The sequence below is a fragment of the Orycteropus afer genome, unplaced genomic scaffold (genome assembly GCF_000298275.1).
Source record: "Orycteropus afer afer isolate SDZICR_OR568_19922 unplaced genomic scaffold, OryAfe1.0 scaffold00013, whole genome shotgun sequence".
Taxonomy (NCBI): Eukaryota; Metazoa; Chordata; class Mammalia; order Tubulidentata; family Orycteropodidae; genus Orycteropus; species Orycteropus afer.
In genome coordinates, this window is record NW_006921600.1 from 22673683 (window position 1) to 22674240 (window position 558).

Sequence of the window (558 nt, forward strand, 5' to 3'; positions counted from 1 at the left end):
CAAGCAGGGTACTGTGCTCCTCTGTTCACTAGATGACAGCACTTATACACTCACCACCTGCCTCCTTTCCTGTTGTCAGCCTCTCCTATGTCCTTCCGACCTTGGCAAACAGAGCCTATTTTTAGGTCCTTGGAATCTGAATGAGAATGCTATCACTTTAAAATCCAAAATGGTTGCCACTTGTAGAGACTCAAAATGGCTGCGCCCTCAGTCACATTAAATATCCAAAATGGCTTCCATGCATAAACAATCAAAATGGCTGCGCCCTCTGGACAGCAGAAAGTCAACAGCTCAGTTGTCTCCCTTCTGGGTGTTTCCCTTCCTAGTCATAGGCCACTAGTGCAGTTGTCCCTGCAGCCCGTGGTGACCAGGGCTGATCTTTATGTCAATTCTCAGGCCCCAACACCACTTGGAAATATTCAGGCTTTTGGTCCCGTCAGAGTAGCTGACAGTCCGTAGCATTGACCATCTCTGTACTCACTGTTTTCGTTCAGGTTTTCCACTAGTTGGTGCCTAATCCACTTCTGCATAGTTCCTTTCAAAGCTCAGGGCTCCAGG